The sequence below is a fragment of the Microcebus murinus genome, chromosome 20, assembly GCF_040939455.1.
Source record: "Microcebus murinus isolate Inina chromosome 20, M.murinus_Inina_mat1.0, whole genome shotgun sequence".
In the NCBI taxonomy this organism is placed as follows: domain Eukaryota; kingdom Metazoa; phylum Chordata; class Mammalia; order Primates; family Cheirogaleidae; genus Microcebus; species Microcebus murinus.
Window position 1 is genome coordinate 1,438,957 of NC_134123.1, and position 26,595 is coordinate 1,465,551.

At 63.3% G+C, this 26,595-nt stretch overlaps 7 non-coding genes across 7 annotated transcripts; all 7 read right to left on the reverse strand.

Annotated features, from left to right (window-relative positions):
- Positions 1–2,418: 2,418 nt before the first annotated feature.
- Positions 2,419–2,537, reverse strand: LOC142862702 (5S ribosomal RNA). Its single transcript, XR_012913800.1, has one exon. It is a non-coding gene; the product is annotated as a 5S ribosomal RNA (ribosomal RNA).
- A 3,777-nt stretch (positions 2,538–6,314) lies between these two features.
- Positions 6,315–6,433, reverse strand: LOC142862703 (5S ribosomal RNA). The gene has a single exon (XR_012913801.1). It is a non-coding gene; the product is annotated as a 5S ribosomal RNA (ribosomal RNA).
- A 3,778-nt stretch (positions 6,434–10,211) lies between these two features.
- LOC142862704 (5S ribosomal RNA) lies at positions 10,212–10,330 on the reverse strand. The gene has a single exon (XR_012913802.1). It is a non-coding gene; the product is annotated as a 5S ribosomal RNA (ribosomal RNA).
- Positions 10,331–14,104: 3,774 nt separating this feature from the next.
- Positions 14,105–14,223, reverse strand: LOC142862705 (5S ribosomal RNA). The gene has a single exon (XR_012913803.1). It is a non-coding gene; the product is annotated as a 5S ribosomal RNA (ribosomal RNA).
- Positions 14,224–18,015: 3,792 nt separating this feature from the next.
- On the reverse strand, positions 18,016–18,134 carry LOC142862707 (5S ribosomal RNA). The gene has a single exon (XR_012913805.1). It is a non-coding gene; the product is annotated as a 5S ribosomal RNA (ribosomal RNA).
- Positions 18,135–21,912: 3,778 nt separating this feature from the next.
- LOC142862708 (5S ribosomal RNA) lies at positions 21,913–22,031 on the reverse strand. Its single transcript, XR_012913806.1, has one exon. It is a non-coding gene; the product is annotated as a 5S ribosomal RNA (ribosomal RNA).
- A 3,778-nt stretch (positions 22,032–25,809) lies between these two features.
- Positions 25,810–25,928, reverse strand: LOC142862709 (5S ribosomal RNA). Its single transcript, XR_012913807.1, has one exon. It is a non-coding gene; the product is annotated as a 5S ribosomal RNA (ribosomal RNA).
- Positions 25,929–26,595: the final 667 nt, after the last annotated feature.

Genomic DNA, 26,595 nt, shown 5'->3' on the forward strand with positions numbered 1-26,595 from the left:
AAGAGAATCCTGGTCCCAAAGGAGCCTTCTGGGGGACCGGTGCTGAGAGAGGTTGTGGGCATGGCCCGCTGGGGCTCTGCCCGACCCAGGGCTGAGAGATGCCACCTCCCAGCTCTGGGTCCCTGCAGGAAGTGTTGGCAAGCACAGGGCCGGTCCTCCAAAGGCCCAGGTGCAGGGAGCCCAGGCCAAGCAGCCTGTGGAAGAAGCCACTTGCCGTGCCACCCCGGGAACAGGACTGCAGGCCCCGGCCCTTCCCACCTCCTCCTCCTCCTCCTCCGCCCCGCACCCCCCCCCCGACATGGCACAGGGCTCAGAGACACCTCAGACTCTTGCTACCCAAAGTGCAAAGGGCATCAGTTGCTCCTCCAAACCCCCCGCCCAGCAGACCGCGTTGTCCAGCCAGCCCCCGGGCCTCCCTGGGGTGCCCAGCACAAAAGTGCAGACACCCACCGGACCCTCAGTCTCAGTTTTCGGAGGTTTTTGCCACTCTAAGGACCCGCAGGCCAGCTGGGCCTTCGGGCAGGACAGAGAGCCCCGGAATCCGACGTGGAGAGCTGCGTGTACGTCCCCATCAGGAGGCGGTCCCCACCTCCGCGGCTCTCCCCTTGCGGGGAGCGGCAGCCCAGCCGGCAGCCGCAGGGCCTCAGGGAAGACACCAGGCTGGGCCCCCGCGGCACAGCGGGGGCACGTCCCCCGCACTCACGCGACTTAGGGACGGCTGCTGGAGACTGCTGCGGCCACCCTGCTGCCGGGTTTCTGGAGGGCTTCCTGGAAGCAGCGTCCACACCAAGCCCTTGGAAGGCCCAGGCGACGGAGGAGCCGGTCAGGCAGGGGCCGAGGACGGTGAGAGGCCGGGCGGGCGGGAAGGAGCATGTCAGGCAGGGGCAGAGGACGGTGACCGGCCGGGCGGGGAGGAGCCGGTCAGGCGGGGGCCCAGGACAGTGACGGGCCTGGCCGGGGAGGAGTGCGTCAGGCAGGGGCAGAGGAGACGGGCTGGGTAAGGGTTAGGGTTACAGTTAGGGCACAATTCACAATCCCAAAGACGTGGAAGCGACCCGAGTGCCCATCCATCCAGGAGTGCATCAATAAAATGTGGCGCGTGGACACCACGGAGTGCCATTCGGCTGTGAGGAGCAGCGGTGAGAGGGCGCCTCTCGTGTTCTCCTGGCCAGAGCTGGAACCCGTTCCAGGAAGCCAAGTATCCCAAGAATGGACACACGAGCACCACGTGCGCGCGCTCACCAGCAAATTGGTACGAACGGATGGACGCCTAAGTGGACAGAGAGGAATCACCTTCATCGGGTGGGTGTCGGGCGGGTGGGGGGAGGGGAGGGGCATACACATCCATTAGGCATGGGGTGGGTGCGCACCGACTGGGGGATGGGCGCACTTGAAGCTCTGACCCGAGGGGGGAGGCTTGGAGAGGGCAAGGCACCCGACCTTAACATTGGTACCCCCACAATACGCTGGAACAACATGAGAGGTATATGAATAAGAACACAGGGGGGGCCGGGCGCGGTGGCTCACGCCTGTAATCCTAGCTCTCTGGGAGGCCGAGGCGGGCGGATTGCTCCAGGTCAGGAGTTCGAAACCAGCCTGAGCAAGAGCGAGACCCCGTCTCTACTAAAAATAGAAAGAAATTAATTGGCCAACTAATATATATAGAAAAACACAGCCGGGCGTGGTGGTGCATGTCTGTAGTCCCAACTACTCGGGAGGCTGAGGCAGCAGGATTGCTTGAGCCCGGAGATTGAGGTTGCTGTGAGCTAGGCTGACGCCATGGCACTCACTCTAGCCTGGGCAGCAAAACGAGACTCTGTCTCAAAAAAAAAAAAAAAAAAGGAACACAGGGGGGAGGGCGGCACGGGCAACACATGTCACCTGAATACTTGTACTCCCATCATCTGCTTGAAAAGAGAGAGAAAAGAAAATGCAATCCTAGAGGTAAGAGACACTTTTTAAAAATAATGAATCCGAAGAGAAAAGTAAAAGGAGGCCTGTGGAGCAGGTCTGGGTGTGACTCCGGATCCCCCAACATCAGGTGCCACCACCAAAGATTCCTGCGTGTAGCCCATAGAACCCCAAAAGCAACGGGACGAGTTCTGGTCACATACTCCCTCAAAATGACATCCTGGCCTTCTTCTGGAACTCCCTCCCCTCTCAGACTCTCAAGGTTTCCTCCAGCGTGTCGGTTCCCACAGAGCAGACCTTTGGTCTGAGACCTGACAGTCCAGATGCCACGCATGCTGCCGCGTGGCGGCGGTGTCGCGGCTTGGGACAAGAGGAGGCCCCACGGTGCGGGCTGGGGCGCCAGGCACCGCGGCGGGCGCTGAGGGTGGGGGTGACCCCCACCCCGGGCCGCCGCCGCGCTCCCAGAAAGGGGACAGAACAAGAGGCCAAAAAAAAAAAAAAAGAAGCAGCCTGTGGCACCCGGTATTCCCAGGCGGTCTCCCATCCAAGTACTAACCAGGCCCGACCCTGCTTAGCTTCCGAGACCAGACGAGATCGGGGGCGTTCAGGGTGGTGTGGCCCTAGACGGCGGCGGAGGGCGCCCCTGCCCCGCTCGAGAAGCCGAGCCTCTCTGGGCTTCCCCGCCGCCGCCTCCCGCCCCAGGCCCCGCGCCGGGCCGGGCCGGGCCGGTTGAGTTCGCCGGCCGGGTCCCGCTGGCTCCCAGGGACGGGGGTGATGGGCGGGGCGGGGCGGGGCGGGGCGGGGTGGGGGGCTGTCTCTCTATACACACACACACACACTCACACTCACTCACACTCACACAAGATGCGCCTCCACGGCTGGACTCGCCAAGGTGGAGCCCTCCCAGCCCCCCTCGTCTCCTCGCCCGGCCTCCTTCACCTACCCGCTGCCCACCCCCAGCGCGTCGCTGCCGCTGACTGCGCACGCGCGGGACGCTCGCCCTTTGACCCCAGCCAGGGGCCGCCCTCCCCCACAACCCCTTTCAGCTGCGCCCCCCCCCTCGCCCTGTGGGTGGGCTGCCGCCTATTCCCCCGAGCCAGGGCTGGGGCACAGCCAGTGTATGGGGCGTCTCTCTCTGGGGATGTGTCCCATGGGTGGGGTGGGGTGGCGTGGTCTGGGGGGCGCTGAAGAAATCAGTCCCCTCCATCTCCTACCTCTGGAAAACGCCCAAGCCCGTGGAGAACTGCCGGCACCGCTTCGTGGGGGCCGGGACCCTCCTCCGTGTCCTCCTGTGGCCCAGTCCAACGGGCCTGGGCCTGGCCGGGGCTGCATTGGACCCCGACCACCCTGGCGTGTGGACTCGCTAAAAATCGGCCATTAGATATTGGATTCCAGCTTCCTGGAGGTCATTTCACTAATGAGTGCACCGGAAAGAGTTTCCTAATCCATCTGTGAGGGTGGCAACTGAAAGAGAATTTTAAAGCTGACAGAATAGGCGAGGGAAGGCATAGGAGATTTCCACACCCAGCAAGGAAGACTTTCCCGAAATGGAAGAAAGAAACGAGCAAACAGAGACACCGGTAGCCCGCCCGGAAAAGAGTCTGCCCCTGAGAGAAAGCACCCTGACCAGGTTCACCCGTGGGTGGGTGGCGAGCTAGCGGCATTCAGAAGAGCGAGGCCCGCAGTCTGTGCGGAAGACACCTGCGCTCGGGTGTGTGTGGCGGCGCGATTCACAAGCAGCTCTAGATGTTAAACCAAGGAGAAGCCAGGGAGTTCCCAACGCCCCAGGTGTCCTCAGCCCACGACTGGCTGCTGTGGGAATGCGAAGCCCGGCTCCTTGTCTCAGAGCGGGGTTCCCAGGAGGATCAGGCTGAAGCTGGGACTTGGCCTCAAAGTGTCCCCTCGCATGGCCACCCCCTTCCCCTTCCTGCTCCTCTACTCCTGGTGCCCCTCCATCCAGGGGCCAGACCTTAAAGAGTCACCGCAAGAGAATCCTGGTCCCAAAGGAGCCTTCTGGGGGACCGGTGCTGAGAGAGGTTGTGGGCATGGCCCGCTGGGGCTCTGCCCGACCCAGGGCTGAGAGATGCCACCTCCCAGCTCTGGGTCCCTGCAGGAAGTGTTGGCAAGCACAGGGCCGGTCCTCCAAAGGCCCAGGTGCAGGGAGCCCAGGCCAAGCAGCCTGTGGAAGAAGCCACTTGCCGTGCCACCCCGGGAACAGGACTGCAGGCCCCGGCCCTTCCCACCTCCTCCTCCTCCTCCTCCGCCCCGCACCCCCCCCCCGACATGGCACAGGGCTCAGAGACACCTCAGACTCTTGCTACCCAAAGTGCAAAGGGCATCAGTTGCTCCTCCAAACCCCCCGCCCAGCAGACCGCGTTGTCCAGCCAGCCCCCGGGCCTCCCTGGGGTGCCCAGCACAAAAGTGCAGACACCCACCGGACCCTCAGTCTCAGTTTTCGGAGGTTTTTGCCACTCTAAGGACCCGCAGGCCAGCTGGGCCTTCGGGCAGGACAGAGAGCCCCGGAATCCGACGTGGAGAGCTGCGTGTACGTCCCCATCAGGAGGCGGTCCCCACCTCCGCGGCTCTCCCCTTGCGGGGAGCGGCAGCCCAGCCGGCAGCCGCAGGGCCTCAGGGAAGACACCAGGCTGGGCCCCCGCGGCACAGCGGGGGCACGTCCCCCGCACTCACGCGACTTAGGGACGGCTGCTGGAGACTGCTGCGGCCACCCTGCTGCCGGGTTTCTGGAGGGCTTCCTGGAAGCAGCGTCCACACCAAGCCCTTGGAAGGCCCAGGCGACGGAGGAGCCGGTCAGGCAGGGGCCGAGGACGGTGAGAGGCCGGGCGGGCGGGAAGGAGCGTGTCAGGCAGGGGCAGAGGACGGTGACCGGCCGGGCGGGGAGGAGCCGGTCAGGCGGGGGCCCAGGACAGTGACGGGCCTGGCCGGGGAGGAGTGCGTCAGGCAGGGGCAGAGGAGACGGGCTGGGTAAGGGTTAGGGTTACAGTTAGGGCACAATTCACAATCCCAAAGACGTGGAAGCGACCCGAGTGCCCATCCATCCAGGAGTGCATCAATAAAATGTGGCGCGTGGACACCACGGAGTGCCATTCGGCTGTGAGGAGCAGCGGTGAGAGGGCGCCTCTCGTGTTCTCCTGGCCAGAGCTGGAACCCGTTCCAGGAAGCCAAGTATCCCAAGAATGGACACACGAGCACCACGTGCGCGCGCTCACCAGCAAATTGGTACGAACGGATGGACGCCTAAGTGGACAGAGAGGAATCACCTTCATCGGGTGGGTGTCGGGCGGGTGGGGGGAGGGGAGGGGCATACACATCCATTAGGCATGGGGTGGGTGCGCACCGACTGGGGGATGGGCGCACTTGAAGCTCTGACCCGAGGGGGGAGGCTTGGAGAGGGCAAGGCACCCGACCTTAACATTGGTACCCCCACAATACGCTGGAACAACATGAGAGGTATATGAATAAGAACACAGGGGGGGCCGGGCGCGGTGGCTCACGCCTGTAATCCTAGCTCTCTGGGAGGCCGAGGCGGGCGGATTGCTCCAGGTCAGGAGTTCGAAACCAGCCTGAGCAAGAGCGAGACCCCGTCTCTACTAAAAATAGAAAGAAATTAATTGGCCAACTAATATATATAGAAAAACACAGCCGGGCGTGGTGGTGCATGTCTGTAGTCCCAACTACTCGGGAGGCTGAGGCAGCAGGATTGCTTGAGCCCGGAGATTGAGGTTGCTGTGAGCTAGGCTGACGCCATGGCACTCACTCTAGCCTGGGCAGCAAAACGAGACTCTGTCTCAAAAAAAAAAAAAAAAAAGGAACACAGGGGGGAGGGCGGCACGGGCAACACATGTCACCTGAATACTTGTACTCCCATCATCTGCTTGAAAAGAGAGAGAAAAGAAAATGCAATCCTAGAGGTAAGAGACACTTTTTAAAAATAATGAATCCGAAGAGAAAAGTAAAAGGAGGCCTGTGGAGCAGGTCTGGGTGTGACTCCGGATCCCCCAACATCAGGTGCCACCACCAAAGATTCCTGCGTGTAGCCCATAGAACCCCAAAAGCAACGGGACGAGTTCTGGTCACATACTCCCTCAAAATGACATCCTGGCCTTCTTCTGGAACTCCCTCCCCTCTCAGACTCTCAAGGTTTCCTCCAGCGTGTCGGTTCCCACAGAGCAGACCTTTGGTCTGAGACCTGACAGTCCAGATGCCACGCATGCTGCCGCGTGGCGGCGGTGTCGCGGCTTGGGACAAGAGGAGGCCCCACGGTGCGGGCTGGGGCGCCAGGCACCGCGGCGGGCGCTGAGGGTGGGGGTGACCCCCACCCCGGGCCGCCGCCGCGCTCCCAGAAAGGGGACAGAACAAGAGGCCAAAAAAAAAAAAAAAGAAGCAGCCTGTGGCACCCGGTATTCCCAGGCGGTCTCCCATCCAAGTACTAACCAGGCCCGACCCTGCTTAGCTTCCGAGACCAGACGAGATCGGGGGCGTTCAGGGTGGTGTGGCCCTAGACGGCGGCGGAGGGCGCCCCTGCCCCGCTCGAGAAGCCGAGCCTCTCTGGGCTTCCCCGCCGCCGCCTCCCGCCCCAGGCCCCGCGCCGGGCCGGGCCGGGCCGGTTGAGTTCGCCGGCCGGGTCCCGCTGGCTCCCAGGGACGGGGGTGATGGGCGGGGCGGGGCGGGGCGGGGCGGGGTGGGGGGCTGTCTCTCTATACACACACACACACACTCACACTCACTCACACTCACACAAGATGCGCCTCCACGGCTGGACTCGCCAAGGTGGAGCCCTCCCAGCCCCCCTCGTCTCCTCGCCCGGCCTCCTTCACCTACCCGCTGCCCACCCCCAGCGCGTCGCTGCCGCTGACTGCGCACGCGCGGGACGCTCGCCCTTTGACCCCAGCCAGGGGCCGCCCTCCCCCACAACCCCTTTCAGCTGCGCCCCCCCCCTCGCCCTGTGGGTGGGCTGCCGCCTATTCCCCCGAGCCAGGGCTGGGGCACAGCCAGTGTATGGGGCGTCTCTCTCTGGGGATGTGTCCCATGGGTGGGGTGGGGTGGCGTGGTCTGGGGGGCGCTGAAGAAATCAGTCCCCTCCATCTCCTACCTCTGGAAAACGCCCAAGCCCGTGGAGAACTGCCGGCACCGCTTCGTGGGGGCCGGGACCCTCCTCCGTGTCCTCCTGTGGCCCAGTCCAACGGGCCTGGGCCTGGCCGGGGCTGCATTGGACCCCGACCACCCTGGCGTGTGGACTCGCTAAAAATCGGCCATTAGATATTGGATTCCAGCTTCCTGGAGGTCATTTCACTAATGAGTGCACCGGAAAGAGTTTCCTAATCCATCTGTGAGGGTGGCAACTGAAAGAGAATTTTAAAGCTGACAGAATAGGCGAGGGAAGGCATAGGAGATTTCCACACCCAGCAAGGAAGACTTTCCCGAAATGGAAGAAAGAAACGAGCAAACAGAGACACCGGTAGCCCGCCCGGAAAAGAGTCTGCCCCTGAGAGAAAGCACCCTGACCAGGTTCACCCGTGGGTGGGTGGCGAGCTAGCGGCATTCAGAAGAGCGAGGCCCGCAGTCTGTGCGGAAGACACCTGCGCTCGGGTGTGTGTGGCGGCGCGATTCACAAGCAGCTCTAGATGTTAAACCAAGGAGAAGCCAGGGAGTTCCCAACGCCCCAGGTGTCCTCAGCCCACGACTGGCTGCTGTGGGAATGCGAAGCCCGGCTCCTTGTCTCAGAGCGGGGTTCCCAGGAGGATCAGGCTGAAGCTGGGACTTGGCCTCAAAGTGTCCCCTCGCATGGCCACCCCCTTCCCCTTCCTGCTCCTCTACTCCTGGTGCCCCTCCATCCAGGGGCCAGACCTTAAAGAGTCACCGCAAGAGAATCCTGGTCCCAAAGGAGCCTTCTGGGGGACCGGTGCTGAGAGAGGTTGTGGGCATGGCCCGCTGGGGCTCTGCCCGACCCAGGGCTGAGAGATGCCACCTCCCAGCTCTGGGTCCCTGCAGGAAGTGTTGGCAAGCACAGGGCCGGTCCTCCAAAGGCCCAGGTGCAGGGAGCCCAGGCCAAGCAGCCTGTGGAAGAAGCCACTTGCCGTGCCACCCCGGGAACAGGACTGCAGGCCCCGGCCCTTCCCACCTCCTCCTCCTCCTCCTCCGCCCCGCACCCCCCCCCCCGACATGGCACAGGGCTCAGAGACACCTCAGACTCTTGCTACCCAAAGTGCAAAGGGCATCAGTTGCTCCTCCAAACCCCCCGCCCAGCAGACCGCGTTGTCCAGCCAGCCCCCGGGCCTCCCTGGGGTGCCCAGCACAAAAGTGCAGACACCCACCGGACCCTCAGTCTCAGTTTTCGGAGGTTTTTGCCACTCTAAGGACCCGCAGGCCAGCTGGGCCTTCGGGCAGGACAGAGAGCCCCGGAATCCGACGTGGAGAGCTGCGTGTACGTCCCCATCAGGAGGCGGTCCCCACCTCCGCGGCTCTCCCCTTGCGGGGAGCGGCAGCCCAGCCGGCAGCCGCAGGGCCTCAGGGAAGACACCAGGCTGGGCCCCCGCGGCACAGCGGGGGCACGTCCCCCGCACTCACGCGACTTAGGGACGGCTGCTGGAGACTGCTGCGGCCACCCTGCTGCCGGGTTTCTGGAGGGCTTCCTGGAAGCAGCGTCCACACCAAGCCCTTGGAAGGCCCAGGCGACGGAGGAGCCGGTCAGGCAGGGGCCGAGGACGGTGAGAGGCCGGGCGGGCGGGAAGGAGCATGTCAGGCAGGGGCAGAGGACGGTGACCGGCCGGGCGGGGAGGAGCCGGTCAGGCGGGGGCCCAGGACAGTGACGGGCCTGGCCGGGGAGGAGTGCGTCAGGCAGGGGCAGAGGAGACGGGCTGGGTAAGGGTTAGGGTTACAGTTAGGGCACAATTCACAATCCCAAAGACGTGGAAGCGACCCGAGTGCCCATCCATCCAGGAGTGCATCAATAAAATGTGGCGCGTGGACACCACGGAGTGCCATTCGGCTGTGAGGAGCAGCGGTGAGAGGGCGCCTCTCGTGTTCTCCTGGCCAGAGCTGGAACCCGTTCCAGGAAGCCAAGTATCCCAAGAATGGACACACGAGCACCACGTGCGCGCGCTCACCAGCAAATTGGTACGAACGGATGGACGCCTAAGTGGACAGAGAGGAATCACCTTCATCGGGTGGGTGTCGGGCGGGTGGGGGGAGGGGAGGGGCATACACATCCATTAGGCATGGGGTGGGTGCGCACCGACTGGGGGATGGGCGCACTTGAAGCTCTGACCCGAGGGGGGAGGCTTGGAGAGGGCAAGGCACCCGACCTTAACATTGGTACCCCCACAATACGCTGGAACAACATGAGAGGTATATGAATAAGAACACAGGGGGGGCCGGGCGCGGTGGCTCACGCCTGTAATCCTAGCTCTCTGGGAGGCCGAGGCGGGCGGATTGCTCCAGGTCAGGAGTTCGAAACCAGCCTGAGCAAGAGCGAGACCCCGTCTCTACTAAAAATAGAAAGAAATTAATTGGCCAACTAATATATATAGAAAAACACAGCCGGGCGTGGTGGTGCATGTCTGTAGTCCCAACTACTCGGGAGGCTGAGGCAGCAGGATTGCTTGAGCCCGGAGATTGAGGTTGCTGTGAGCTAGGCTGACGCCATGGCACTCACTCTAGCCTGGGCAGCAAAACGAGACTCTGTCTCAAAAAAAAAAAAAAAAAAGGAACACAGGGGGGAGGGCGGCACGGGCAACACATGTCACCTGAATACTTGTACTCCCATCATCTGCTTGAAAAGAGAGAGAAAAGAAAATGCAATCCTAGAGGTAAGAGACACTTTTTAAAAATAATGAATCCGAAGAGAAAAGTAAAAGGAGGCCTGTGGAGCAGGTCTGGGTGTGACTCCGGATCCCCCAACATCAGGTGCCACCACCAAAGATTCCTGCGTGTAGCCCATAGAACCCCAAAAGCAACGGGACGAGTTCTGGTCACATACTCCCTCAAAATGACATCCTGGCCTTCTTCTGGAACTCCCTCCCCTCTCAGACTCTCAAGGTTTCCTCCAGCGTGTCGGTTCCCACAGAGCAGACCTTTGGTCTGAGACCTGACAGTCCAGATGCCACGCATGCTGCCGCGTGGCGGCGGTGTCGCGGCTTGGGACAAGAGGAGGCCCCACGGTGCGGGCTGGGGCGCCAGGCACCGCGGCGGGCGCTGAGGGTGGGGGTGACCCCCACCCCGGGCCGCCGCCGCGCTCCCAGAAAGGGGACAGAACAAGAGGCCAAAAAAAAAAAAAAAGAAGCAGCCTGTGGCACCCGGTATTCCCAGGCGGTCTCCCATCCAAGTACTAACCAGGCCCGACCCTGCTTAGCTTCCGAGACCAGACGAGATCGGGGGCGTTCAGGGTGGTGTGGCCCTAGACGGCGGCGGAGGGCGCCCCTGCCCCGCTCGAGAAGCCGAGCCTCTCTGGGCTTCCCCGCCGCCGCCTCCCGCCCCAGGCCCCGCGCCGGGCCGGGCCGGGCCGGTTGAGTTCGCCGGCCGGGTCCCGCTGGCTCCCAGGGACGGGGGTGATGGGCGGGGCGGGGCGGGGCGGGGCGGGGTGGGGGGCTGTCTCTCTATACACACACACACACACTCACACTCACTCACACTCACACAAGATGCGCCTCCACGGCTGGACTCGCCAAGGTGGAGCCCTCCCAGCCCCCCTCGTCTCCTCGCCCGGCCTCCTTCACCTACCCGCTGCCCACCCCCAGCGCGTCGCTGCCGCTGACTGCGCACGCGCGGGACGCTCGCCCTTTGACCCCAGCCAGGGGCCGCCCTCCCCCACAACCCCTTTCAGCTGCGCCCCCCCCCTCGCCCTGTGGGTGGGCTGCCGCCTATTCCCCCGAGCCAGGGCTGGGGCACAGCCAGTGTATGGGGCGTCTCTCTCTGGGGATGTGTCCCATGGGTGGGGTGGGGTGGCGTGGTCTGGGGGGCGCTGAAGAAATCAGTCCCCTCCATCTCCTACCTCTGGAAAACGCCCAAGCCCGTGGAGAACTGCCGGCACCGCTTCGTGGGGGCCGGGACCCTCCTCCGTGTCCTCCTGTGGCCCAGTCCAACGGGCCTGGGCCTGGCCGGGGCTGCATTGGACCCCGACCACCCTGGCGTGTGGACTCGCTAAAAATCGGCCATTAGATATTGGATTCCAGCTTCCTGGAGGTCATTTCACTAATGAGTGCACCGGAAAGAGTTTCCTAATCCATCTGTGAGGGTGGCAACTGAAAGAGAATTTTAAAGCTGACAGAATAGGCGAGGGAAGGCATAGGAGATTTCCACACCCAGCAAGGAAGACTTTCCCGAAATGGAAGAAAGAAACGAGCAAACAGAGACACCGGTAGCCCGCCCGGAAAAGAGTCTGCCCCTGAGAGAAAGCACCCTGACCAGGTTCACCCGTGGGTGGGTGGCGAGCTAGCGGCATTCAGAAGAGCGAGGCCCGCAGTCTGTGCGGAAGACACCTGCGCTCGGGTGTGTGTGGCGGCGCGATTCACAAGCAGCTCTAGATGTTAAACCAAGGAGAAGCCAGGGAGTTCCCAACGCCCCAGGTGTCCTCAGCCCACGACTGGCTGCTGTGGGAATGCGAAGCCCGGCTCCTTGTCTCAGAGCGGGGTTCCCAGGAGGATCAGGCTGAAGCTGGGACTTGGCCTCAAAGTGTCCCCTCGCATGGCCACCCCCTTCCCCTTCCTGCTCCTCTACTCCTGGTGCCCCTCCATCCAGGGGCCAGACCTTAAAGAGTCACCGCAAGAGAATCCTGGTCCCAAAGGAGCCTTCTGGGGGACCGGTGCTGAGAGAGGTTGTGGGCATGGCCCGCTGGGGCTCTGCCCGACCCAGGGCTGAGAGATGCCACCTCCCAGCTCTGGGTCCCTGCAGGAAGTGTTGGCAAGCACAGGGCCGGTCCTCCAAAGGCCCAGGTGCAGGGAGCCCAGGCCAAGCAGCCTGTGGAAGAAGCCACTTGCCGTGCCACCCCGGGAACAGGACTGCAGGCCCCGGCCCTTCCCACCTCCTCCTCCTCCTCCTCCGCCCCGCACCCCCCCCCCCGACATGGCACAGGGCTCAGAGACACCTCAGACTCTTGCTACCCAAAGTGCAAAGGGCATCAGTTGCTCCTCCAAACCCCCCGCCCAGCAGACCGCGTTGTCCAGCCAGCCCCCGGGCCTCCCTGGGGTGCCCAGCACAAAAGTGCAGACACCCACCGGACCCTCAGTCTCAGTTTTCGGAGGTTTTTGCCACTCTAAGGACCCGCAGGCCAGCTGGGCCTTCGGGCAGGACAGAGAGCCCCGGAATCCGACGTGGAGAGCTGCGTGTACGTCCCCATCAGGAGGCGGTCCCCACCTCCGCGGCTCTCCCCTTGCGGGGAGCGGCAGCCCAGCCGGCAGCCGCAGGGCCTCAGGGAAGACACCAGGCTGGGCCCCCGCGGCACAGCGGGGGCACGTCCCCCGCACTCACGCGACTTAGGGACGGCTGCTGGAGACTGCTGCGGCCACCCTGCTGCCGGGTTTCTGGAGGGCTTCCTGGAAGCAGCGTCCACACCAAGCCCTTGGAAGGCCCAGGCGACGGAGGAGCCGGTCAGGCAGGGGCCGAGGACGGTGAGAGGCCGGGCGGGAAGGAGCGTGTCAGGCAGGGGCAGAGGACGGTGACCGGCCGGGCGGGGAGGAGCCGGTCAGGCGGGGGCCCAGGACAGTGACGGGCCTGGCCGGGGAGGAGTGCGTCAGGCAGGGGCAGAGGAGACGGGCTGGGTAAGGGTTAGGGTTACAGTTAGGGCACAATTCACAATCCCAAAGACGTGGAAGCGACCCGAGTGCCCATCCATCCAGGAGTGCATCAATAAAATGTGGCGCGTGGACACCACGGAGTGCCATTCGGCTGTGAGGAGCAGCGGTGAGAGGGCGCCTCTCGTGTTCTCCTGGCCAGAGCTGGAACCCGTTCCAGGAAGCCAAGTATCCCAAGAATGGACACACGAGCACCACGTGAGCGCGCTCACCAGCAAATTGGTACGAACGGATGGACGCCTAAGTGGACAGAGAGGAATCACCTTCATCGGGTGGGTGTCGGGCGGGTGGGGGGAGGGGAGGGGCATACACATCCATTAGGCATGGGGTGGGTGCGCACCGACTGGGGGATGGGCGCACTTGAAGCTCTGACCCGAGGGGGGAGGCTTGGAGAGGGCAAGGCACCCGACCTTAACATTGGTACCCCCACAATACGCTGGAACAACATGAGAGGTATATGAATAAGAACACAGGGGGGGCCGGGCGCGGTGGCTCACGCCTGTAATCCTAGCTCTCTGGGAGGCCGAGGCGGGCGGATTGCTCCAGGTCAGGAGTTCGAAACCAGCCTGAGCAAGAGCGAGACCCCGTCTCTACTAAAAATAGAAAGAAATTAATTGGCCAACTAATATATATAGAAAAACACAGCCGGGCGTGGTGGTGCATGTCTGTAGTCCCAACTACTCGGGAGGCTGAGGCAGCAGGATTGCTTGAGCCCGGAGATTGAGGTTGCTGTGAGCTAGGCTGACGCCATGGCACTCACTCTAGCCTGGGCAGCAAAACGAGACTCTGTCTCAAAAAAAAAAAAAAAAAAGGAACACAGGGGGGAGGGCGGCACGGGCAACACATGTCACCTGAATACTTGTACTCCCATCATCTGCTTGAAAAGAGAGAGAAAAGAAAATGCAATCCTAGAGGTAAGAGACACTTTTTAAAAATAATGAATCCGAAGAGAAAAGTAAAAGGAGGCCTGTGGAGCAGGTCTGGGTGTGACTCCGGATCCCCCAACATCAGGTGCCACCACCAAAGATTCCTGCGTGTAGCCCATAGAACCCCAAAAGCAACGGGACGAGTTCTGGTCACATACTCCCTCAAAATGACATCCTGGCCTTCTTCTGGAACTCCCTCCCCTCTCAGACTCTCAAGGTTTCCTCCAGCGTGTCGGTTCCCACAGAGCAGACCTTTGGTCTGAGACCTGACAGTCCAGATGCCACGCATGCTGCCGCGTGGCGGCGGTGTCGCGGCTTGGGACAAGAGGAGGCCCCACGGTGCGGGCTGGGGCGCCAGGCACCGCGGCGGGCGCTGAGGGTGGGGGTGACCCCCACCCCGGGCCGCCGCCGCGCTCCCAGAAAGGGGACAGAACAAGAGGCCAAAAAAAAAAAAAAAGAAGCAGCCTGTGGCACCCGGTATTCCCAGGCGGTCTCCCATCCAAGTACTAACCAGGCCCGACCCTGCTTAGCTTCCGAGACCAGACGAGATCGGGGGCGTTCAGGGTGGTGTGGCCCTAGACGGCGGCGGAGGGCGCCCCTGCCCCGCTCGAGAAGCCGAGCCTCTCTGGGCTTCCCCGCCGCCGCCTCCCGCCCCAGGCCCCGCGCCCCAGGCCCCGCGCCGGGCCGGGCCGGGCCGGTTGAGTTCGCCGGCCGGGTCCCGCTGGCTCCCAGGGACGGGGGTGATGGGCGGGGCGGGGCGGGGCGGGGCGGGGTGGGGGGCTGTCTCTCTATACACACACACACACACTCACACTCACTCACACTCACACAAGATGCGCCTCCACGGCTGGACTCGCCAAGGTGGAGCCCTCCCAGCCCCCCTCGTCTCCTCGCCCGGCCTCCTTCACCTACCCGCTGCCCACCCCCAGCGCGTCGCTGCCGCTGACTGCGCACGCGCGGGACGCTCGCCCTTTGACCCCAGCCAGGGGCCGCCCTCCCCCACAACCCCTTTCAGCTGCGCCCCCCCCCTCGCCCTGTGGGTGGGCTGCCGCCTATTCCCCCGAGCCAGGGCTGGGGCACAGCCAGTGTATGGGGCGTCTCTCTCTGGGGATGTGTCCCATGGGTGGGGTGGGGTGGCGTGGTCTGGGGGGCGCTGAAGAAATCAGTCCCCTCCATCTCCTACCTCTGGAAAACGCCCAAGCCCGTGGAGAACTGCCGGCACCGCTTCGTGGGGGCCGGGACCCTCCTCCGTGTCCTCCTGTGGCCCAGTCCAACGGGCCTGGGCCTGGCCGGGGCTGCATTGGACCCCGACCACCCTGGCGTGTGGACTCGCTAAAAATCGGCCATTAGATATTGGATTCCAGCTTCCTGGAGGTCATTTCACTAATGAGTGCACCGGAAAGAGTTTCCTAATCCATCTGTGAGGGTGGCAACTGAAAGAGAATTTTAAAGCTGACAGAATAGGCGAGGGAAGGCATAGGAGATTTCCACACCCAGCAAGGAAGACTTTCCCGAAATGGAAGAAAGAAACGAGCAAACAGAGACACCGGTAGCCCGCCCGGAAAAGAGTCTGCCCCTGAGAGAAAGCACCCTGACCAGGTTCACCCGTGGGTGGGTGGCGAGCTAGCGGCATTCAGAAGAGCGAGGCCCGCAGTCTGTGCGGAAGACACCTGCGCTCGGGTGTGTGTGGCGGCGCGATTCACAAGCAGCTCTAGATGTTAAACCAAGGAGAAGCCAGGGAGTTCCCAACGCCCCAGGTGTCCTCAGCCCACGACTGGCTGCTGTGGGAATGCGAAGCCCGGCTCCTTGTCTCAGAGCGGGGTTCCCAGGAGGATCAGGCTGAAGCTGGGACTTGGCCTCAAAGTGTCCCCTCGCATGGCCACCCCCTTCCCCTTCCTGCTCCTCTACTCCTGGTGCCCCTCCATCCAGGGGCCAGACCTTAAAGAGTCACCGCAAGAGAATCCTGGTCCCAAAGGAGCCTTCTGGGGGACCGGTGCTGAGAGAGGTTGTGGGCATGGCCCGCTGGGGCTCTGCCCGACCCAGGGCTGAGAGATGCCACCTCCCAGCTCTGGGTCCCTGCAGGAAGTGTTGGCAAGCACAGGGCCGGTCCTCCAAAGGCCCAGGTGCAGGGAGCCCAGGCCAAGCAGCCTGTGGAAGAAGCCACTTGCCGTGCCACCCCGGGAACAGGACTGCAGGCCCCGGCCCTTCCCACCTCCTCCTCCTCCTCCTCCGCCCCGCACCCCCCCCCCCGACATGGCACAGGGCTCAGAGACACCTCAGACTCTTGCTACCCAAAGTGCAAAGGGCATCAGTTGCTCCTCCAAACCCCCCGCCCAGCAGACCGCGTTGTCCAGCCAGCCCCCGGGCCTCCCTGGGGTGCCCAGCACAAAAGTGCAGACACCCACCGGACCCTCAGTCTCAGTTTTCGGAGGTTTTTGCCACTCTAAGGACCCGCAGGCCAGCTGGGCCTTCGGGCAGGACAGAGAGCCCCGGAATCCGACGTGGAGAGCTGCGTGTACGTCCCCATCAGGAGGCGGTCCCCACCTCCGCGGCTCTCCCCTTGCGGGGAGCGGCAGCCCAGCCGGCAGCCGCAGGGCCTCAGGGAAGACACCAGGCTGGGCCCCCGCGGCACAGCGGGGGCACGTCCCCCGCACTCACGCGACTTAGGGACGGCTGCTGGAGACTGCTGCGGCCACCCTGCTGCCGGGTTTCTGGAGGGCTTCCTGGAAGCAGCGTCCACACCAAGCCCTTGGAAGGCCCAGGCGACGGAGGAGCCGGTCAGGCAGGGGCCGAGGACGGTGAGAGGCCGGGCGGGCGGGAAGGAGCGTGTCAGGCAGGGGCAGAGGACGGTGACCGGCCGGGCGGGGAGGAGCCGGTCAGGCGGGGGCCCAGGACAGTGACGGGCCTGGCCGGGGAGGAGTGCGTCAGGCAGGGGCAGAGGAGACGGGCTGGGTAAGGGTTAGGGTTACAGTTAGGGCACAATTCACAATCCCAAAGACGTGGAAGCGACCCGAGTGCCCATCCATCCAGGAGTGCATCAATAAAATGTGGCGCGTGGACACCACGGAGTGCCATTCGGCTGTGAGGAGCAGCGGTGAGAGGGCGCCTCTCGTGTTCTCCTGGCCAGAGCTGGAACCCGTTCCAGGAAGCCAAGTATCCCAAGAATGGACACACGAGCACCACGTGCGCGCGCTCACCAGCAAATTGGTACGAACGGATGGACGCCTAAGTGGACAGAGAGGAATCACCTTCATCGGGTGGGTGTCGGGCGGGTGGGGGGAGGGGAGGGGCATACACATCCATTAGGCATGGGGTGGGTGCGCACCGACTGGGGGATGGGCGCACTTGAAGCTCTGACCCGAGGGGGGAGGCTTGGAGAGGGCAAGGCACCCGACCTTAACATTGGTACCCCCACAATACGCTGGAACAACATGAGAGGTATATGAATAAGAACACAGGGGGGGCCGGGCGCGGTGGCTCACGCCTGTAATCCTAGCTCTCTGGGAGGCCGAGGCGGGCGGATTGCTCCAGGTCAGGAGTTCGAAACCAGCCTGAGCAAGAGCGAGACCCCGTCTCTACTAAAAATAGAAAGAAATTAATTGGCCAACTAATATATATAGAAAAACACAGCCGGGCGTGGTGGTGCATGTCTGTAGTCCCAACTACTCGGGAGGCTGAGGCAGCAGGATTGCTTGAGCCCGGAGATTGAGGTTGCTGTGAGCTAGGCTGACGCCATGGCACTCACTCTAGCCTGGGCAGCAAAACGAGACTCTGTCTCAAAAAAAAAAAAAAAAAAGGAACACAGGGGGGAGGGCGGCACGGGCAACACATGTCACCTGAATACTTGTACTCCCATCATCTGCTTGAAAAGAGAGAGAAAAGAAAATGCAATCCTAGAGGTAAGAGACACTTTTTAAAAATAATGAATCCGAAGAGAAAAGTAAAAGGAGGCCTGTGGAGCAGGTCTGGGTGTGACTCCGGATCCCCCAACATCAGGTGCCACCACCAAAGATTCCTGCGTGTAGCCCATAGAACCCCAAAAGCAACGGGACGAGTTCTGGTCACATACTCCCTCAAAATGACATCCTGGCCTTCTTCTGGAACTCCCTCCCCTCTCAGACTCTCAAGGTTTCCTCCAGCGTGTCGGTTCCCACAGAGCAGACCTTTGGTCTGAGACCTGACAGTCCAGATGCCACGCATGCTGCCGCGTGGCGGCGGTGTCGCGGCTTGGGACAAGAGGAGGCCCCACGGTGCGGGCTGGGGCGCCAGGCACCGCGGCGGGCGCTGAGGGTGGGGGTGACCCCCACCCCGGGCCGCCGCCGCGCTCCCAGAAAGGGGACAGAACAAGAGGCCAAAAAAAAAAAAAAAGAAGCAGCCTGTGGCACCCGGTATTCCCAGGCGGTCTCCCATCCAAGTACTAACCAGGCCCGACCCTGCTTAGCTTCCGAGACCAGACGAGATCGGGGGCGTTCAGGGTGGTGTGGCCCTAGACGGCGGCGGAGGGCGCCCCTGCCCCGCTCGAGAAGCCGAGCCTCTCTGGGCTTCCCCGCCGCCGCCTCCCGCCCCAGGCCCCGCGCCGGGCCGGGCCGGGCCGGTTGAGTTCGCCGGCCGGGTCCCGCTGGCTCCCAGGGACGGGGGTGATGGGCGGGGCGGGGCGGGGCGGGGCGGGGTGGGGGGCTGTCTCTCTATACACACACACACACACTCACACTCACTCACACTCACACAAGATGCGCCTCCACGGCTGGACTCGCCAAGGTGGAGCCCTCCCAGCCCCCCTCGTCTCCTCGCCCGGCCTCCTTCACCTACCCGCTGCCCACCCCCAGCGCGTCGCTGCCGCTGACTGCGCACGCGCGGGACGCTCGCCCTTTGACCCCAGCCAGGGGCCGCCCTCCCCCACAACCCCTTTCAGCTGCGCCCCCCCCCTCGCCCTGTGGGTGGGCTGCCGCCTATTCCCCCGAGCCAGGGCTGGGGCACAGCCAGTGTATGGGGCGTCTCTCTCTGGGGATGTGTCCCATGGGTGGGGTGGGGTGGCGTGGTCTGGGGGGCGCTGAAGAAATCAGTCCCCTCCATCTCCTACCTCTGGAAAACGCCCAAGCCCGTGGAGAACTGCCGGCACCGCTTCGTGGGGGCCGGGACCCTCCTCCGTGTCCTCCTGTGGCCCAGTCCAACGGGCCTGGGCCTGGCCGGGGCTGCATTGGACCCCGACCACCCTGGCGTGTGGACTCGCTAAAAATCGGCCATTAGATATTGGATTCCAGCTTCCTGGAGGTCATTTCACTAATGAGTGCACCGGAAAGAGTTTCCTAATCCATCTGTGAGGGTGGCAACTGAAAGAGAATTTTAAAGCTGACAGAATAGGCGAGGGAAGGCATAGGAGATTTCCACACCCAGCAAGGAAGACTTTCCCGAAATGGAAGAAAGAAACGAGCAAACAGAGACACCGGTAGCCCGCCCGGAAAAGAGTCTGCCCCTGAGAGAAAGCACCCTGACCAGGTTCACCCGTGGGTGGGTGGCGAGCTAGCGGCATTCAGAAGAGCGAGGCCCACAGTCTGTGCGGAAGACACCTGCGCTCGGGTGTGTGTGGCGGCGCGATTCACAAGCAGCTCTAGATGTTAAACCAAGGAGAAGCCAGGGAGTTCCCAACGCCCCAGGTGTCCTCAGCCCACGACTGGCTGCTGTGGGAATGCGAAGCCCGGCTCCTTGTCTCAGAGCGGGGTTCCCAGGAGGATCAGGCTGAAGCTGGGACTTGGCCTCAAAGTGTCCCCTCGCATGGCCACCCCCTTCCCCTTCCTGCTCCTCTACTCCTGGTGCCCCTCCATCCAGGGGCCAGACCTTAAAGAGTCACCGCAAGAGAATCCTGGTCCCAAAGGAGCCTTCTGGGGGACCGGTGCTGAGAGAGGTTGTGGGCATGGCCCGCTGGGGCTCTGCCCGACCCAGGGCTGAGAGATGCCACCTCCCAGCTCTGGGTCCCTGCAGGAAGTGTTGGCAAGCACAGGGCCGGTCCTCCAAAGGCCCAGGTGCAGGGAGCCCAGGCCAAGCAGCCTGTGGAAGAAGCCACTTGCCGTGCCACCCCGGGAACAGGACTGCAGGCCCCGGCCCTTCCCACCTCCTCCTCCTCCTCCTCCGCCCCGCACCCCCCCCCCCGACATGGCACAGGGCTCAGAGACACCTCAGACTCTTGCTACCCAAAGTGCAAAGGGCATCAGTTGCTCCTCCAAACCCCCCGCCCAGCAGACCGCGTTGTCCAGCCAGCCCCCGGGCCTCCCTGGGGTGCCCAGCACAAAAGTGCAGACACCCACCGGACCCTCAGTCTCAGTTTTCGGAGGTTTTTGCCACTCTAAGGACCCGCAGGCCAGCTGGGCCTTCGGGCAGGACAGAGAGCCCCGGAATCCGACGTGGAGAGCTGCGTGTACGTCCCCATCAGGAGGCGGTCCCCACCTCCGCGGCTCTCCCCTTGCGGGGAGCGGCAGCCCAGCCGGCAGCCGCAGGGCCTCAGGGAAGACACCAGGCTGGGCCCCCGCGGCACAGCGGGGGCACGTCCCCCGCACTCACGCGACTTAGGGACGGCTGCTGGAGACTGCTGCGGCCACCCTGCTGCCGGGTTTCTGGAGGGCTTCCTGGAAGCAGCGTCCACACCAAGCCCTTGGAAGGCCCAGGCGACGGAGGAGCCGGTCAGGCAGGGGCCGAGGACGGTGAGAGGCCGGGCGGGCGGGAAGGAGCGTGTCAGGCAGGGGCAGAGGACGGTGACCGGCCGGGCGGGGAGGAGCCGGTCAGGCGGGGGCCCAGGACAGTGACGGGCCTGGCCGGGGAGGAGTGCGTCAGGCAGGGGCAGAGGAGACGGGCTGGGTAAGGGTTAGGGTTACAGTTAGGGCACAATTCACAATCCCAAAGACGTGGAAGCGACCCGAGTGCCCATCCATCCAGGAGTGCATCAATAAAATGTGGCGCGTGGACACCACGGAGTGCCATTCGGCTGTGAGGAGCAGCGGTGAGAGGGCGCCTCTCGTGTTCTCCTGGCCAGAGCTGGAACCCGTTCCAGGAAGCCAAGTATCCCAAGAATGGACACACGAGCACCACGTGCGCGCGCTCACCAGCAAATTGGTACGAACGGATGGACGCCTAAGTGGACAGAGAGGAATCACCTTCATCGGGTGGGTGTCGGGCGGGTGGGGGGAGGGGAGGGGCATACACATCCATTAGGCATGGGGTGGGTGCGCACCGACTGGGGGATGGGCGCACTTGAAGCTCTGACCCGAGGGGGGAGGCTTGGAGAGGGCAAGGCACCCGACCTTAACATTGGTACCCCCACAATACGCTGGAACAACATGAGAGGTATATGAATAAGAACACAGGGGGGGCCGGGCGCGGTGGCTCACGCCTGTAATCCTAGCTCTCTGGGAGGCCGAGGCGGGCGGATTGCTCCAGGTCAGGAGTTCGAAACCAGCCTGAGCAAGAGCGAGACCCCGTCTCTACTAAAAATAGAAAGAAATTAATTGGCCAACTAATATATATAGAAAAACACAGCCGGGCGTGGTGGTGCATGTCTGTAGTCCCAACTACTCGGGAGGCTGAGGCAGCAGGATTGCTTGAGCCCGGAGATTGAGGTTGCTGTGAGCTAGGCTGACGCCATGGCACTCACTCTAGCCTGGGCAGCAAAACGAGACTCTGTCTCAAAAAAAAAAAAAAAAAAGGAACACAGGGGGGAGGGCGGCACGGGCAACACATGTCACCTGAATACTTGTACTCCCATCATCTGCTTGAAAAGAGAGAGAAAAGAAAATGCAATCCTAGAGGTAAGAGACACTTTTTAAAAATAATGAATCCGAAGAGAAAAGTAAAAGGAGGCCTGTGGAGCAGGTCTGGGTGTGACTCCGGATCCCCCAACATCAGGTGCCACCACCAAAGATTCCTGCGTGTAGCCCATAGAACCCCAAAAGCAACGGGACGAGTTCTGGTCACATACTCCCTCAAAATGACATCCTGGCCTTCTTCTGGAACTCCCTCCCCTCTCAGACTCTCAAGGTTTCCTCCAGCGTGTCGGTTCCCACAGAGCAGACCTTTGGTCTGAGACCTGACAGTCCAGATGCCACGCATGCTGCCGCGTGGCGGCGGTGTCGCGGCTTGGGACAAGAGGAGGCCCCACGGTGCGGGCTGGGGCGCCAGGCACCGCGGCGGGCGCTGAGGGTGGGGGTGACCCCCACCCCGGGCCGCCGCCGCGCTCCCAGAAAGGGGACAGAACAAGAGGCCAAAAAAAAAAAAAAAGAAGCAGCCTGTGGCACCCGGTATTCCCAGGCGGTCTCCCATCCAAGTACTAACCAGGCCCGACCCTGCTTAGCTTCCGAGACCAGACGAGATCGGGGGCGTTCAGGGTGGTGTGGCCCTAGACGGCGGCGGAGGGCGCCCCTGCCCCGCTCGAGAAGCCGAGCCTCTCTGGGCTTCCCCGCCGCCGCCTCCCGCCCCAGGCCCCGCGCCGGGCCGGGCCGGGCCGGTTGAGTTCGCCGGCCGGGTCCCGCTGGCTCCCAGGGACGGGGGTGATGGGCGGGGCGGGGCGGGGCGGGGCGGGGTGGGGGGCTGTCTCTCTATACACACACACACACACTCACACTCACTCACACTCACACAAGATGCGCCTCCACGGCTGGACTCGCCAAGGTGGAGCCCTCCCAGCCCCCCTCGTCTCCTCGCCCGGCCTCCTTCACCTACCCGCTGCCCACCCCCAGCGCGTCGCTGCCGCTGACTGCGCACGCGCGGGACGCTCGCCCTTTGACCCCAGCCAGGGGCCGCCCTCCCCCACAACCCCTTTCAGCTGCGCCCCCCCCCTCGCCCTGTGGGTGGGCTGCCGCCTATTCCCCCGAGCCAGGGCTGGGGCACAGCCAGTGTATGGGGCGTCTCTCTCTGGGGATGTGTCCCATGGGTGGGGTGGGGTGGCGTGGTCTGGGGGGCGCTGAAGAAATCAGTCCCCTCCATCTCCTACCTCTGGAAAACGCCCAAGCCCGTGGAGAACTGCCGGCACCGCTTCGTGGGGGCCGGGACCCTCCTCCGTGTCCTCCTGTGGCCCAGTCCAACGGGCCTGGGCCTGGCCGGGGCTGCATTGGACCCCGACCACCCTGGCGTGTGGACTCGCTAAAAATCGGCCATTAGATATTGGATTCCAGCTTCCTGGAGGTCATTTCACTAATGAGTGCACCGGAAAGAGTTTCCTAATCCATCTGTGAGGGTGGCAACTGAAAGAGAATTTTAAAGCTGACAGAATAGGCGAGGGAAGGCATAGGAGATTTCCACACCCAGCAAGGAAGACTTTCCCGAAATGGAAGAAAGAAACGAGCAAACAGAGACACCGGTAGCCCGCCCGGAAAAGAGTCTGCCCCTGAGAGAAAGCACCCTGACCAGGTTCACCCGTGGGTGGGTGGCGAGCTAGCGGCATTCAGAAGAGCGAGGCCCACAGTCTGTGCGGAAGACACCTGCGCTCGGGTGTGTGTGGCGGCGCGATTCACAAGCAGCTCTAGATGTTAAACCAAGGAGAAGCCAGGGAGTTCCCAACGCCCCAGGTGTCCTCAGCCCACGACTGGCTGCTGTGGGAATGCGAAGCCCGGCTCCTTGTCTCAGAGCGGGGTTCCCAGGAGGATCAGGCTGAAGCTGGGACTTGGCCTCAAAGTGTCCCCTCGCATGGCCACCCCCTTCCCCTTCCTGCTCCTCTACTCCTGGTGCCCCTCCATCCAGGGGCCAGACCTTAAAGAGTCACCGCAAGAGAATCCTGGTCCCAAAGGAGCCTTCTGGGGGACCGGTGCTGAGAGAGGTTGTGGGCATGGCCCGCTGGGGCTCTGCCCGACCCAGGGCTGAGAGATGCCACCTCCCAGCTCTGGGTCCCTGCAGGAAGTGTTGGCAAGCACAGGGCCGGTCCTCCAAAGGCCCAGGTGCAGGGAGCCCAGGCCAAGCAGCCTGTGGAAGAAGCCACTTGCCGTGCCACCCCGGGAACAGGACTGCAGGCCCCGGCCCTTCCCACCTCCTCCTCCTCCTCCTCCGCCCCGCACCCCCCCCCCCGACATGGCACAGGGCTCAGAGACACCTCAGACTCTTGCTACCCAAAGTGCAAAGGGCATCAGTTGCTCCTCCAAACCCCCCGCCCAGCAGACCGCGTTGTCCAGCCAGCCCCCGGGCCTCCCTGGGGTGCCCAGCACAAAAGTGCAGACACCCACCGGACCCTCAGTCTCAGTTTTCGGAGGTTTTTGCCACTCTAAGGACCCGCAGGCCAGCTGGGCCTTCGGGCAGGACAGAGAGCCCCGGAATCCGACGTGGAGAGCTGCGTGTACGTCCCCATCAGGAGGCGGTCCCCACCTCCGCGGCTCTCCCCTTGCGGGGAGCGGCAGCCCAGCCGGCAGCCGCAGGGCCTCAGGGAAGACACCAGGCTGGGCCCCCGCGGCACAGCGGGGGCACGTCCCCCGCACTCACGCGACTTAGGGACGGCTGCTGGAGACTGCTGCGGCCACCCTGCTGCCGGGTTTCTGGAGGGCTTCCTGGAAGCAGCGTCCACACCAAGCCCTTGGAAGGCCCAGGCGACGGAGGAGCCGGTCAGGCAGGGGCCGAGGACGGTGAGAGGCCGGGCGGGCGGGAAGGAGCGTGTCAGGCAGGGGCAGAGGACGGTGACCGGCCGGGCGGGGAGGAGCCGGTCAGGCGGGGGCCCAGGACAGTGACGGGCCTGGCCGGGGAGGAGTGCGTCAGGCAGGGGCAGAGGAGACGGGCTGGGTAAGGGTTAGGGTTACAGTTAGGGCACAATTCACAATCCCAAAGACGTGGAAGCGACCCGAGTGCCCATCCATCCAGGAGTGCATCAATAAAATGTGGCGCGTGGACACCACGGAGTGCCATTCGGCTGTGAGGAGCAGCGGTGAGAGGGCGCCTCTCGTGTTCTCCTGGCCAGAGCTGGAACCCGTTCCAGGAAGCCAAGTATCCCAAGAATGGACACACGAGCACCACGTGCGCGCGCTCACCAGCAAATTGGTACGAACGGATGGACGCCTAAGTGGACAGAGAGGAATCACCTTCATCGGGTGGGTGTCGGGCGGGTGGGGGGAGGGGAGGGGCATACACATCCATTAGGCATGGGGTGGGTGCGCACCGACTGGGGGATGGGCGCACTTGAAGCTCTGACCCGAGGGGGGAGGCTTGGAGAGGGCAAGGCACCCGACCTTAACATTGGTACCCCCACAATACGCTGGAACAACATGAGAGGTATATGAATAAGAACACAGGGGGGGCCGGGCGCGGTGGCTCACGCCTGTAATCCTAGCTCTCTGGGAGGCCGAGGCGGGCGGATTGCTCCAGGTCAGGAGTTCGAAACCAGCCTGAGCAAGAGCGAGACCCCGTCTCTACTAAAAATAGAAAGAAATTAATTGGCCAACTAATATATATAGAAAAACACAGCCGGGCGTGGTGGTGCATGTCTGTAGTCCCAACTACTCGGGAGGCTGAGGCAGCAGGATTGCTTGAGCCCGGAGATTGAGGTTGCTGTGAGCTAGGCTGACGCCATGGCACTCACTCTAGCCTGGGCAGCAAAACGAGACTCTGTCTCAAAAAAAAAAAAAAAAAAGGAACACAGGGGGGAGGGCGGCACGGGCAACACATGTCACCTGAATACTTGTACTCCCATCATCTGCTTGAAAAGAGAGAGAAAAGAAAATGCAATCCTAGAGGTAAGAGACACTTTTTAAAAATAATGAATCCGAAGAGAAAAGTAAAAGGAGGCCTGTGGAGCAGGTCTGGGTGTGACTCCGGATCCCCCAACATCAGGTGCCACCACCAAAGATTCCTGCGTGTAGCCCATAGAACCCCAAAAGCAACGGGACGAGTTCTGGTCACATACTCCCTCAAAATGACATCCTGGCCTTCTTCTGGAACTCCCTCCCCTCTCAGACTCTCAAGGTTTCCTCCAGCGTGTCGGTTCCCACAGAGCAGACCTTTGGTCTGAGACCTGACAGTCCAGATGCCACGCATGCTGCCGCGTGGCGGCGGTGTCGCGGCTTGGGACAAGAGGAGGCCCCACGGTGCGGGCTGGGGCGCCAGGCACCGCGGCGGGCGCTGAGGGTGGGGGTGACCCCCACCCCGGGCCGCCGCCGCGCTCCCAGAAAGGGGACAGAACAAGAGGCCAAAAAAAAAAAAAAAGAAGCAGCCTGTGGCACCCGGTATTCCCAGGCGGTCTCCCATCCAAGTACTAACCAGGCCCGACCCTGCTTAGCTTCCGAGACCAGACGAGATCGGGGGCGTTCAGGGTGGTGTGGCCCTAGACGGCGGCGGAGGGCGCCCCTGCCCCGCTCGAGAAGCCGAGCCTCTCTGGGCTTCCCCGCCGCCGCCTCCCGCCCCAGGCCCCGCGCCGGGCCGGGCCGGGCCGGTTGAGTTCGCCGGCCGGGTCCCGCTGGCTCCCAGGGACGGGGGTGATGGGCGGGGCGGGGCGGGGCGGGGCGGGGTGGGGGGCTGTCTCTCTATACACACACACACACACTCACACTCACTCACACTCACACAAGATGCGCCTCCACGGCTGGACTCGCCAAGGTGGAGCCCTCCCAGCCCCCCTCGTCTCCTCGCCCGGCCTCCTTCACCTACCCGCTGCCCACCCCCAGCGCGTCGCTGCCGCTGACTGCGCACGCGCGGGACGCTCGCCCTTTGACCCCAGCCAGGGGCCGCCCTCCCCCACAACCCCTTTCAGCTGCGCCCCCCCCCTCGCCCTGTGGGTGGGCTGCCGCCTATTCCCCCGAGCCAGGGCTGGGGCACAGCCAGTGTATGGGGCGTCTCTCTCTGGGGATGTGTCCCATGGGTGGGGTGGGGTGGCGTGGTCTGGGGGGCGCTGAAGAAATCAGTCCCCTCCATCTCCTACCTCTGGAAAACGCCCAAGCCCGTGGAGAACTGCCGGCACCGCTTCGTGGGGGCCGGGACCCTCCTCCGTGTCCTCCTGT